Here is a 14,541-nt window from a genome sequence, read left to right on the forward strand (position 1 = left end):
ACAGTGTTATGAAAGTTTTGCTCATAAAATGTTTTATTCATTCTTATGATGTTGGTACTTTGTTGTAGAGTGATGAAAGTTGTGAGTTGTTTTTATGGGATGATGAACTTGAATATGTGCAAGCTATAAATGGAAGGAATATGCAAGGAATTACAACTAATTGCAACAATTGTGAAAGGATGAGGGAGGTTTGCAAGGAATTAAACGAAATTGGGAAGGAAATTTCAATTAATTGCAACAACAACTATGAAAGGATGAGGGAAGTTTTGAAAGAATTTGGCAAGGAAATTGGGAAGGAAATTGGAAAGAATTTGAGTCATTGTCTAATGGTTTTAATTGTCATGTGTTTGATTTTGTTTGCTATTGTGTACAATTCAATGTAACATGAACTTGAATCAATTTATGGAATGTGCATACTAAATAAACTTAATAAATTACAAGTGCATACTAAATAAACTTGCTTCATTACAAGTGCATACTAAATAAACTTGTTGCATCATTTTGCTTACTGTGCAGACCCAAAACTATTGCATAATTTGTTGCATAATATAGTTCAAATTTTGCTGCATAATATAGTAATTTGCTGCATAATTTCATAAGAATATAGTGCATAATGTGCTGCATAAGAACTTGGTACATAATATGATAAACTAGTGCATCATTAGCTGCATAATATCATAAGGATTCATTACATATTCCAAAAGAGCACATATAGTGCATAATTCATTACATGATTCCAAAAGAGGTGCATCACTAATTACATAATGAAAAATATAAGTCATTACTAATTAACATCATAACTACTTTGAAATGTTGCTCCAAGAATTTATAGTAATGAAGCCTGGTACTGTTTTAGGTCTATAAATTCTTGGAGCAACATTTCAAAGTAGTTATGATGTTAATTAGTAATGACTTATATTTTTCATTATGTAATTAGTGATAAGCTTCTTGTGTCAAGCTTCTTGTGTCATTTCATAAGCTTCTTGTGTCAAGCTTTCTTCTTCAACATCAGGTATGAAAAGAGGTTGGTCCTTAGTTGAACCAGGTCCTGTAATTGGTTTTTTAAATCAATTAGCCTTCTGCCTTTCACTTTGTATTCTTTTCACAGATTGAACCATTGCATTTTTTTTCTTAACAGTTTTGGCACTGTCCTTGACTGCATTGTCCTTCACAGCTTTGCCATTCTTTGGAATATCATCAGGATTGATTTCAGGAACTGTTTCCTTCATCATCAGGTATTTCATCAAAAAAACTTTGACTAGCATCAATGACAGTTTTAACTTGACTCTGACTAGCATCAATCACAACATCACTGGTTGCATTTTGTTCAGCAACTTCAGTGGTTGCATAATCTTACTTAGCTTCACTGCTTGTATTATCTTTGCCCCTTGGTTGTTTTCTCTATGAAAAAAGATGTTTAATGACAGTTAAGACATGCAATTTAGAAGCAAAAAGATTAAAACATGAAATTGGAAAGTGGAAAAGGAAGTTTATACACCTTTTTGTTCATTGCATCTTGGTCTTGAGTCTTGCTTTTACATGTTGGTTGCATTGTGCATAAAACTATTACATGTGGTACATCTATATTTTACACATCTTTTCCTCTTCCTGACACCATCCTCATCAAATTCTCTAATTCTCACCTTCTTTGGCCTACCTGGACCAATTTTGTAAATAGTATGTGGCAGAATTTCTAATCTCTCTTCAGCATTTTCAGGTTCAGGCCACATGTCCATACCATTTATAGGACTCGCACCAAAACCAAAACAAAGTGCATATTTTTCCTTTGTATGATAGTGATCTACAAAGTCTGAAGGGTTTTGTTTCTTATAACCTAGTGCAGCAACAACATGTCTACATGGAATCTCAATCAATTCCCAAAAATTACAACTACAAGTTTGTTTTGCAATATCAACTACAAATTCTTTATCTATGGACCAAGTTGTCATTAAATGTCACTCCATGAACGTCATCACTGTAATCACTCTCATCACCAGTTTCGATTTCATTGTCCCCATCGTTACACTTAGGCTATGTAACATTCATATCTACATCAGACACTTTATGTTCCACATAAATGTGGCCATCAAGTTCAGTCCCAGCAGCACAAGCGTCAACATCATACGCATCAAAATCACAAGTCACTTGAAAAAACTTATATTCTAATTCTGGTATCCCTTCAATTCTTGTCCAAACCCTAACACTTGATTCTGCATGGGCGCCCCAATTGGTTAACAAGTTCATAATGTGAACCATACCCCACTCATCTAACTTAAGACCAGACACTATGTTTTCAACCCCTCCTCTATACAAAACATTGTTATCCTTATAAATTCACCTCCATGGTGAAAAACAACATTAAACACATCATTTTTGTTGTGGAAACAAAATTCATGTTAGACACGTGTCATTAACACCTTTTTAAACCCCACACATACAAACAAAAACATACAATAAAAAAAACTCATTATTTTGAGGTCCAACATGAGACCATTAAATTCAGTATCTGAGGTCTTAGTATAGGAATAAAAGCTTAGTCTAGAGCGATAAATTCTGCTTGAAGTCAGAGTTAGGACTAGTTTGAGGCACACGTGATAGCTTGCGACACATTGAGCCTTAAGGGTAATGATACCAAAGTTTAAACGAGTAAGTGGAACCGACTGGGGTGAGGATATTTAAGCAGAGTAAAGGCAACCCTAACTAGGCGCCGACCAGTTTGTAATAGAAATAGGGAACGAGTGCTTCCGAACCTATTTTAGAAGACTAATCCTGATAGAGGGGAACAAGGGAATTAACCACCAAGCATGAGTAAGGGAGAGATTCGAAAACACTTAACCACCCCGCGTGGACACACACACACCCTTTATTTACTTTTCAATTATTTATTTTCCTGAAATTTATTTTATCAGCACAACTATCTCCAAAAACCAAAGCGAATGCAAAACTATCCAATTCCTAAGCAAAACTAGTAACTTTGGCACAATCCCTGTGAAGAACGATAACTTATCACTTTATTACTTAGTTACGATTTTGTGCACTTGCGGAGCCACCATCAATATTGTATTATAGTTAACAAACTATATTTTTCTTTCCACTTCAACACCAACCACAAGCTACATCTACATCAAGGTCAAGGTATATAAAGTAAGTTTCATATTTAAATAGAATACAATTTTCCCATAATTAAATAATACCATTTATATTTAAATTGATATTTTATTTTAATATGATAAAGTAGTGAAAAGGAAAAACGGGACAAATAAAAAAAAAAGTAGTGGAAAGGAAAAACGGGACAAATAAATATTCTCACATTCATGTAAATCTTATTCACAAATTATTAGACCTCTAAAAGATTGAAGGTAGTGAATAAAAAAAAGTATATATTATCATTTTTTAACATAAAATAAAATATACTATATTATATTATAATCGATGAAAAAATTCAAAATAATACGGGAAAAAATAAATCAAAGTTTACTTCAACTTATACCTACATTTTACATGTTATACAAACAAATGTTAATTGTCTGTCGCGTTCTGTTATGACCCGTGTAATCGCACGATCGAGCCTATAACTAATTTAAATGTATGACTGTAAAATTAAAATTGAAATATGATATTATATGCCGTGGCATTATATAAAATGTAGTGTTAAATATCAAAATTGAGTTTAATCATCTTGATCAATTAGTTCGTTGGTCAAGAATTTAAACATAGACCAAATTACTTATTTAAATATATTCAAATAAAATAATCATTTAAATAGACTTAAAACTCGTACCAAAATTGTAAAGGATAGATTCATTTAGACTATCAAAATATAAATCAGACTTAAACCTTGAATTTTATCATCAGACCACACTGTCATCTTGCAAGCCTTGGCCCAAATTACTCCCACTTTAGGCTTCCATATTTTAATTAAACAAACATATACCTTTCTTTATTTTTAGTTTATTATTTTTTAAAGTCTTTTTTGGGGTAGATTTTAAAGTGTTTTTGAAAAATCGCCCACAGATTTAATAATTTAAATTCAATTCCCAAAAAACAAAATTCTCCATTACATTTCCCGTTTCGGAAGCAAGATAATGTACTTGCCCTTTGGCCAATTTGTTTATACTACTATTAAAAATTACAACATATTTTTATGAAGGATTAAATATATTTAATCTTTCGGCTTCGGCCCTCATTATCATCAAAATAAATATATTTAATCTTAAAGTTGATAACTATTATATTAGTGACGGGAAAAGAGAGTTTCTTAAGAGAGTGTTCATGCCACCTACTAATGAACAATTACGTACATTTATTTTGTTTCGGTGTATCTAATATAATAGAATGACTAGAATATATATATATATATATATATATATATATATATATATATATATATATATATATATATTCAGTAGTGGAGGTAGGAACCTTCAGACTAACCAATCCATTACAGCACGTTCAAATAAAAATCAATAATATTTATCTGTTAAATATAAATAAATGTAACAAGTAAATAATATTTGATATTATATATTTTAATTATATTTTAATTAATTAATTAAAGTAAACCCAAAATATTCAACGCTCTTTCTGAATCCCACCCATTTTCTCATCTCTCATTCTTTCGAAGGATGAAACCAACAAGATCCATTTAAATCCATAATCCAAAATCACGATTACAATGAGGTGGGATTTGAACCAAGACCTATGACATACTACCCAATTTTCTCACCACTAGACCAAAGTCAGTGGCTTAGACTTCCTCGAATTTTGATCTCTTAATTTATGTTTTTATTTTTTTAATTATTTCTTAATTAAAATTCCTAGAATAATAATATAAAAACTAATTATGTTATATTTCTTAAAATAAGAGACCAAAATTACATATTTTATAAAATAGTGGACCAAAACTATATTTAAGTCTTATATATTTTTTAGGAGCTAAATCGAATTTTGTGAATTTTTTTCAAAAACTAAAATACTCCCTAAATTATTTAAATACTATCATAAATTATTACTATACATAATTAATTACATATTTTAACTACTCCGTATAATAAAGCCTAAACAAGAAACTTTGGGTGTCTCATAAATTGTGTCAAAAAAGTTCGTTAATTTATAATAATAAAAAATTCCGATTCTTTCATCTTTAAAAAGTTGATCAAACTGCTTGTGTTCAATTACGAGTAAACAGCCACTTTCGTCCCTGAAAGTGTCGTTCGCTGTCATAATAGTCCCTGAATTAACATAAAACATTTAAAAGTCCGTAATTCGAACCTCCGTTAGTCAAAGTAGTCCCTAACGTTATTTTTCTGTTTGTTTTTTATGATATGTCCCAAATTTTGACTATTTGACCAATATGTTACAATTTTTTATTCAAATTCACAGCCACCTATGCAAGGATCAAATTGACAGTGAAAATCAAAATTATTCTTCATCTTCTTCCTCCTCTCTCCCTCACAAATCTTCATCAATTCAAGCATCAGTGTAGTACCACGTTCAATGAAATGAAGAAGAAGAAACATAATCCCCATTTCAATGAAATGAAGATAATAAATTATTCAAGTACCACATTCAACCTATAATCTTGAACTCAATTTTATCTTGGTCACATAGATTCATCAATGAAGGCTATAAATTGGAATTGAAAAAATCAAAACAAAAAACAATTATTTTTCATCAACAATCAAACTTGCACACGAAATGAACCCATTTTCCAAACTCAACTGCTACTAGAAACAACAACCACATCCTTGCTCTTAGCATACTCATTCAAAATACAAATCCTAGCAGTTTTAAAAGCAAAATAACCCAACCTAGAAAACTAGCACCATGAAGAACCAACTAGGGTTATTACTAAATTGCTACAAGAGAAGGGGAAAAAGGAATTGCAGCAACACCTTGCCTTACTCCATCGACACCAGATCCAGCAACTTGTTCTACACCGCCGTAACCCCCATCATGTCTATCTAGCCACCATTCCTCTCAATCACAACCCCTAATGTTTTGCATCCAAACTTCATTCCTTAACACGTCAATAGATTTTTGGGTGGTTCATGTATGTTCAACCGAATTGCTGTTGTTATTGTGATAATTTTTATAGTATTGTGATGTTTCTCAACTTTGGATGAATTTTCCAGGTTGGAAGGTAGATAGTTGGTATGAATTTCTTCTTTTAACTTTTTTTTTTTAATTTTTAAAATTAATGTTAATTAGAATAAAACACAAGTGGACATAAAAATTCAACAAAATATTAAAAATAACACAGTCAACTTGCCACATCAGCGTGTTCTGAGACACATCATCATAAGTTAACAGATGTTTAACGTTTTGGACTAAAATGACTAACAGAATTAACATTCAGGGAGTTTTTTTTAACTTTCATTGATTCAGGGACTTGTTTGACAGCGGATGACACTTTCGAGGATGAAAGTGACTGTTTACTCGTTCAATTATGTTAATCATCGTAAAATTTCTATAAATGAAACATTCTATTTCCAGTTGTGTGATGTGGCACACACTGTATTTGGTGATAAGATTGATATTATTTGTTTTTTGAAAGGGATAAGGCTGATTTTATGACCACAAAGTTTCACTGCCAAATGATAAAGAGGAGAGGCAATCACGAAAACTTTTTTGTATTTATCTTTTCAACCCATGTGATTTTCATGGAAGGAACTTTTTTTTTTTTTAACAGCTTTAAATTTATTAAAAAGCTCTCAACAAAATACAAGGAGTATATGAGGAGGCAAAGAAACCAACCACTTTTTTTTTTGACAAGAGAAAATTTAATTCATTTCATTTAACAAAAGATGATCAATACAACGAGGAATCAACTCAAAAATACGGCGACTAGTCATGGAATAGGCCGCTCTAGCTAGGAAGTGAGCAACCATATTCGCTTGTCGCTTTACAAACTTTACCTCAAAGTTAGGATTCGACACTAATAGCGACTTAATATATGAAATCAACATACTAAATTCAGAAATTCCTACTTGACTAGAAGAGATAGCATCAACTACAATTTTGGAGTCACTTTCAAATATGACATGAGAGAAGCCTCTTTGTATCATTTCACTCATTGCTTCCTTGATGGTCATGGCTTCTCCCTCCATTGTATTGAGTTTTGCTTGCATGATATTGGTTCCTGCGAGTAAGAATCGCCCTCTTTGGTCTCTAGCACACCATCCCCAACCTGTTGCCGCTTGTGTCTCGAAGAAGCTTGCGTCAGCATTACATTTCACATAGCCCAAAGGTGGTGGCTGCCACTGCTGTTCTGCTGATCTGTCATGTAGCAGCTGCTGTTCTTGCTGTTGTTGGTCGCCAAGAAGGCCTTGAACCGTCGCCCATTCATGCCAAAAGTGTGCCGCTTGCATACCGATTTGTTGAGCACTTAATTTGCTGTTATTCCACACACAATTGTTGCGATTTTGCCATAAACACCAAAGTATGACTGCTACTTTTCCAGCCACTTGATTGTTCTCATTCCTGCAAATATCAAAAATTAAAGCACTTATATTATGGAAACTGTTCACTCGGGGTTGTATGACATGATTCAGCCCCATATGGTTCCAAGCTTCCATGCTTCCTACACAATCAAAGAATATGTGTCGCTCCTCTTCCGGAACCACTTGACAAAAAGGACATTCTATCGGGCAATTGACATGACGATTCCTCAGCCGCGTTCGGGTCGGTAAACAGTCCTTACAAATCCTCCATAACAAATGCTTAACTTTTGGTGGAGCTTGAATTTTCCATAAACTACCCCACCCATCTCTCTTTGCTCTCAGCCTATTCATCAACCTCTTCTCCTCCAATAATTTTCGGTACCCCGATCTAACCGAGTAAATTCCATTACTTTCCTCGCTCCAAATTAGCTTATCCTCCTCCACATTGTGTAACAGTGGGACAGCAAGTATCATGTTTGCCTCTCTTTCTGAAAATAAAGACTTGACTTTCTCAACATCCCATTGCTTAGAGTTAGGATTCATAAGTTGTTGTATAGATAAATTATACACACCTTGAAATTGTGGCGATGTTACCCATCTCCCATCCTCTTCCCTCAACCATGGTTCACCCATAACTTTGATGTTACTACCGTCACCTATACACCACCTACAACCATATAGCAACACTTGTCTAGACTTCCAAATACTTCGCCAAGTAAAACTAGGATTATTTCCAAGACTAGAATCAATTAAAGAGGATCGAGGAAAATACCTAGCTTTGAATATTCTAGACACCAAAGAGTTTGGGTTATTAATTAAATTCCAACCTTGTTTAGCTACCATCGCCATGTTGAACATTTGGAAATCACGGAAACCTAATCCTCCTTCTTCTTTCGGACACGCCATTTTATCCCAAGCTAGCCACCTTATACCTTTATTATTGTTACCTCCACCCCACCAAAAAGCGTTAATCATCCTTTCTATATCATTTATCAAAGAGTCCGGTAAAAGGTAAATACTCATAACATATGCCGGAATGGCTTGTAAGACAGATTTAATCATTATTTCCTTACCGGCTCTAGATAGTGGACGGCTCCTCCACGAGTTAATCCTTTTCCATATTCGGTCCTTGATGTAGGCAAAAGTCTCTTTTTTACTCCTTCCAACCATCGATGGCAATCCTAAGTAGGTACCGGTGCCCAAAACATGTCTGACTCCCATCATATTAGCTAACTCCTCTTGGGTTGCTCTACTGATGTTCCGACTGAAAAACACTTCTGACTTTGAGAGATTTATTTCTTGCCCAGATGCTTCCTCATAAATTTTCAGAATCTCCACGAGTTTCCTCGTTTCGGATAAATTAGACCTGCAAAAAAGAAAGCAATCATCGGCAAAGAGTAGATGGGACACCGACGGTGCCCCTCTACATATTTTAACACCATGTAGTTCTCCATTAGCCACCGCTTTTTTAATGAGCGATGAAAGACCTTCAGCTATTATAAGAAAAAGGTAAGGGGATAAGGGATCACCTTGCCTAAGTCCTCTACCGGGATGAATTGGGCCTACTTTTTCATAATTCACCAAAGCCGAATAGTTTACCGAGCTTACACACAACATCATCCATTGCACCCATGTATCTGAAAAACCCATCTTCGTAAGAATACCCTTCAAGAAACTCCATTCTACTTTATCATACGCCTTGCTAATGTCAATTTTCAAAGTGGAGAAAACAAAACAACCTCAATGGGAGGCTAATGTGTAGATCTTAGCTTTTCAAAAAAAAAAATTTTGTCATCTTTTTATCTAAATTTTGAGGTTAAGTTTGTTGGGAGACAAACGAATTTGGTTGCTCATACTCTTGTTAGGGCAGCCAATGTTTGGGATAATTTCCATAGATTTGAGATTATTTATTGAACATTTATTAGTTAATGATATAAATTAAGTTTGTTTGATTAAAAAAAAAACCATTTTTCTATAATATGGTCATCTTGCAAAAAAAAAAAAAAAAAAAAAAAACCTGTGATTGAAATTTAACTTAATCCACCTTATAATGGAGAGATCCTCCAAACAATACTACATACTAGCAAAAGGTTATAGTGCCTCCGGACACAATTATAAGCAAAAATCACTTTTTAGGTTTATTGAAATAGTAATGTATCTGATCAATAATATAAACTGGATACATTATATTTTCAATGAATATAAAATACGTTTTTTGCTTATAATTATATTCAGAGCGAATATAAAATGAGATTCTTAACTTTTGTCGTAAATGTACATATATTAGCCTTCTATAAGTTGATTAAACTACAAATATTTTTAATACAATAAATAATTATAAATTTTCAAGTATATTGAAGTTTGGCTTAATATTAACAGCTTGTAGAGAAAATTGATTATTAAATAAATATATTTTAACATAAATTAATAGAAAAATATGATATGTCGATTGATTGATTAATATCCCTTCCAATTATATGAGAAAAAATAAAATTACAATTATTAAGAAAAACAAAACATCATAATTTGAAGTATTTTATATATATATATATATATATATATATATATATATATATATATATATATATATATATATATATATATATATATATATATATATATATATGAGGAGGGTTATATTGACTCCAAGAGTAAGTTATAAAAGCTACTCCAAATCATGGCCTTTGATTATAATTTCAATTAATGGCTAAGATTGATTGATCATAAAACACAAAGTGAGACTTTTTTTTTATAGTATTGGAAAATTATCAAAATATACCTTAAATAGAAGAGAATGAATCAATTATAATTATCAATTGAGACTTATTTTTTTATCACACGGGAAAACAAGAATTCCACAATGAAATGGTGTAACACTAATCGTTTGACAATCCTGCTTCTTTTCATACAATTTTTTTTACAGTATGTTTCTTTTCTTTTCAATTTTACAAGTGTACCATTTTTTTTTGTGGTGTATGCTTTTTTTGTTACAATATGAGAATCGTTTAATGATTGAGTATAACCTGGACAATAATGAATGGCTTTAAGGGTTATATAAAATTAGAGAATCTTGGGTACCAGTTTACAATAGGAGTAATTTTTTTGCAGGGATGAATACAACTCAAAGAAGTTAGAGCATTAATTCATTCTTTGATTCTTTTGTAAATGCATCAACAACTTTGCAAGAATTTGTGTCAAAATTTGAAAAGGCGGTTGATTGCAGCTTAGAGGCAGAAAAAATAGAGGATTATGAAAGCAGACATAAATGTCGCATTCTAATTAAAAAAATGTTACGCGATATTCGTGAAATGTTAATTCGCTATATATAGCATAGCTGTTTAATTCTTGTTGTTAAATTTTGTATGCATAAAAAAAAAGCAAGGGATGATCTTGTTTTGACAATTAATGATTATAATTAATTCATTCTCTTCAATTTGAAGAATGTTTTGATAATGTTCATTTTCCAGTGTGATCAAAAAATAAGTCTCACCCAACTAATTATTATGAATCAATCTTAGCCATTAATTGAAATTAAAAACAAAGGTCATGATTTGGAGTAGCTTTTATAAGTTACTCTTGGAGTCAAAATAACCCTCCTCTATATATATATATATATATAAAAGTTTCATGAAAAGACTTAAAAATAATTTTCAATGTTTTTTTTTTTTTTTTTGCTTTCACCGCCGGTTCTCCATTGCTTTTTGTGAAAAAAGAAGATTGAACAAATTAAATGCATGAATTAACATTTAATTTAATGAGAATAAGTGAAATCATTTTTCAAAAAATAAATATTAATTTTTCTCTTTTATAATTTGAAAAAAAATATATTTTTTTCTTATAGTTTCACATTACTTAGAAAAGCGGAAGTTGAATATTTTATCTGCAAGATGAGCTACCATAAAACTAACGCTTTAAGATTTAAGTTAAAGTATGACGTCAAACTCAATTGTAACTCTTTTAAATCCATTATAAATGATCTCCGACCGACTCTCGTGACCAAACACAAATCTCATTTTTCCAAATGAAAAAGATTGAGAGTTGAGGTGGCATATCAAAACGAGACAGGCCGGAGAGTTTACTTCTAGGGTTCGTTTGGTTGAGCAGAAAGAAAGATAAAAGAAAGAAAATTACGAATTTTATTGTTAGACTAAAGTTAGTCTAAATTTATCGATTAAAATCCGTAATTTTCTTTCCTTTCTTTTTTTTCCTTCCTCTTTCATTATGGGAAGAGAATCCCTTCTAGTGGCTCAGAATAGTTGGTGATAAGACTAAACTTTAGCACCACAAATTTCCTGACAACGAATTTATATATAAGAACAGCATGGGGATGGTATGGAAGTACTATTTCCAAAATAAGTAAAAAATGGGTGAAACAAAGTTGAGTGGCTTGAAGGATAAAAGATGGTCACTGCAGGGTATGACTGCGTTAGTGACAGGAGGAACTAGAGGCATTGGGTAATTTCGTTTTCTTGCTCTTAATGGCAAAATTACAAAGACAAGATAAAAATATACTCTTTTAATTACAATTATAAATAATATGATCTATATATTTAAAGAATAAATTTTTGTTTATAATTATTGACTGATACAGTATTTGATCTTTATTCTCTTCATACTAAATTTAGTAACCAATTGATTGATGGATGACTAATTTTGGCATTGTGTAGTAATTTTAATAACTTTATATGTTAAGGGATCAGAAACTTCTATGAGTTCTCTTTTGTCCTATGATCAACACTAATTTCAGCCTTTGAATTTATATTATTTTCTCAATTTTTAAGATTATTTTATCATCTAATCTTCTTTTTCTTTTTGAATTTGTAATATATATCTATTCTTCTTCATTTTTTACAAAAATTATCTATTCTTCTTATACCATTGGATTTGCGGCAAGGTAAATGGCAGAAGGGTCTGCCTGGGGAAGATTTGTTTCATGTGTTTCACCATTCACTTATTGATCCTCATCAATCAATCAGGCTATGATACCATTGCTGGATTGTGAGGGAGAGTCTCACTCGATCCAATCAACACATTGGGTTAAGAGCAACCACATATGTGACTGTTAACATCAAATTTTCACCCAAAACCTTAAGACATTAGATTTGTGAGTCTTTTCACTTATATATGCTCAACACCAACTCTTTCAACCGGTGTGAGACTTAACTCACACTTGATATAACTTATAAAATAAGAGAAAAAACCACACTTGATATATCTTAATATCTGCCATTAAGTGTGAGTCCCTCGCATCCACTATACGTCACCACTCACTTATTGCTCCCCTATATCAATCGGGCTTTGATATCATTGTTGGGCTGTGAGAGGTAGTCTAACTGGATTGGATCAACACATTGAGCTTTGAGCAATCATACAAATGACTTTTGACATTACATTTTAACCCAAAATCTTAAGGCATTAGGTTTGTGGGTCTTCTCACTTATATGTTATTCAAACAAATTTAACTCACACTTGATATATCTCAATAGTTTATTCAAAAGTTCATCCTTACGTTTTTAACGACGTTGAATTTACATTGTTTCTTATTTATATTCTACCAATTTGAATGTATGAATAAAAAAAAAATTATTAAAAGAAAAACTTTTGTAATAAAAAAAAAAACCAAAACTTTGTGTTAATTAATTCCTTATTAATTTTTATTTCTATTATGAATTAGCTATGCAATTGTCGAAGAGTTAGCAGAATTTGGAGCAGTTGTGCATATATGCGCACGTAATGAAGATGATATTAATAAGTGTTTGGAAGAGTGGAAAAACAAGGGGTTTAATGTAACAAGATCAGTATGTGATATACTCTCTCGTGACCAACGTGAAAAATTAATGGAAATCGTTTCTTCTATCTTTCAAGGAAAGCTCAATATTCTAGTACGATCAATTTATACTTTTATTTATTTATATAATTTAATCTAAGTTCCCAAAACACTTATATAATTTTTTATTGTATTTTTTACAATAATTAATCTATATAATCAATATTACCTCTTAGATAAATAATGTTGCAAAATCCATGGCGAAGAAAATAATAGATTATAGTGATGAAGATATAACAAGTACAATTGGTACCAATTTTGTGTCTGGTTATCATTTGTGTCAACTTGCACATCCACTTCTGGAACAATCTGGATATGGGAGTGTAGTATTTATTTCATCCATTGCAGGTTTAAAAGCTATTCCTGTTGCATCTGTCTATGGCGCCACAAAAGGTACATTTTTCTTTTCTATTTTTTTCTTTAGTATAAAAGAGAATCAAAGCAAAAACGTGTTATTTTCCTTAATAATTGAAATATCTAATTTTCATCCTTGAATTCTTAAAAAAAATGCTAAAAAAGAATGTAAGTCTAATTATTGTTCCAATTATAATTCAATCTTGAAAAAAATATTACATTTGATTGTGATAAAATATGTAAATAAAAAACATTTTAATGTGGCCCTTTAATAAATAGTTTAAAGATAGATCTTTACCATTTATTTAAAAATAGGAAATTTTATAATAAAAAAGGAAATGATATAATATTCTATTCAAATTTATTTTTTTTATAGAAAATTCAAATTTATTAAAAATAACAACCATCCTTCGAACTATTTTTTTAAGGTTCTCCCAAAATAAAGAAAAAAAAACCTATTTAATTTAAGAATATAATTAATTTATTTCAGGAGCGGTGAATCAATTCACGAAGAACTTAGCATTGGAATGGGCAAAGGATAATATTCGTGCAAATTCTGTGGCACCTGGACCCGTCAAGACAATACTTTTGGAATCTGTCATGGTATGGTATATTCATTTGGTCCATGTAAAGTTTGACCCAATATAGACCAAAAAAATATATATATAGGACTCAATAGAAAATTTGAGCAATAATCTATGAATCCGCAGAGAAAAATATCAAAATTGTTATATTAGACATTATAATTGGGGTTCAAATCTTAGTCGGTTCACTTTGTTTATGTGAGTTTTCAATAACTTATCATTTCTTTCATCTAAAATAAAAAATAGAAAAATTAAATAGTATAATGGATACTATAAAGTTTATGATTCTTATTTGGAAAATTCTACAGTACATATGATGATTTTTATTACAAAA

This window comes from Trifolium pratense, linkage group LG6 (assembly GCF_020283565.1).
Source record: "Trifolium pratense cultivar HEN17-A07 linkage group LG6, ARS_RC_1.1, whole genome shotgun sequence".
In the NCBI taxonomy this organism is placed as follows: domain Eukaryota; kingdom Viridiplantae; phylum Streptophyta; class Magnoliopsida; order Fabales; family Fabaceae; genus Trifolium; species Trifolium pratense.